This window comes from Athene noctua, unplaced genomic scaffold (genome assembly GCF_965140245.1).
Source record: "Athene noctua unplaced genomic scaffold, bAthNoc1.hap1.1 HAP1_HAP1_scaffold_125, whole genome shotgun sequence".
In the NCBI taxonomy this organism is placed as follows: Eukaryota; Metazoa; Chordata; class Aves; order Strigiformes; family Strigidae; genus Athene; species Athene noctua.
This window is the reverse complement of record NW_027437602.1, coordinates 364,634-365,000: the sequence shown is the minus strand read 5'-3', so window position 1 is coordinate 365,000 and position 367 is coordinate 364,634.

Sequence of the window (367 nt, the reverse complement as noted above, 5' to 3'; positions counted from 1 at the left end):
ACCGCTGGCATCGACCGGTGTCTGCGTCCGCGTGGGGTCCCAGCACGGCCGGGTCTCTGGCCGGCATTCCCGCCACCCCCTCCCGGCAGCCCCCGCGCTCCCCGCCGCCTGCCCCTTGTGACGTCACAAGTAGCCGAGGAGGGGTAACAGGGCGCTTCCGGGCCCGGGCTCCCGAGCTGCCTGTGACGTCACGCCGTGCCCGAGCGGGCCCTGGCTTGAAGCAGGCGGCGGCTCGGGATGACACGGGCACCCGCGTAGCTCCAAGGCAGGGAGCAGGCCGTGGCCTGAGCCTCTCGCGGCGAAGTCACGCCTGGACTAGGACGTGATGGGCCTGGGCCGGGCCGTGGCTGGTGGGCTCTCACGCGAG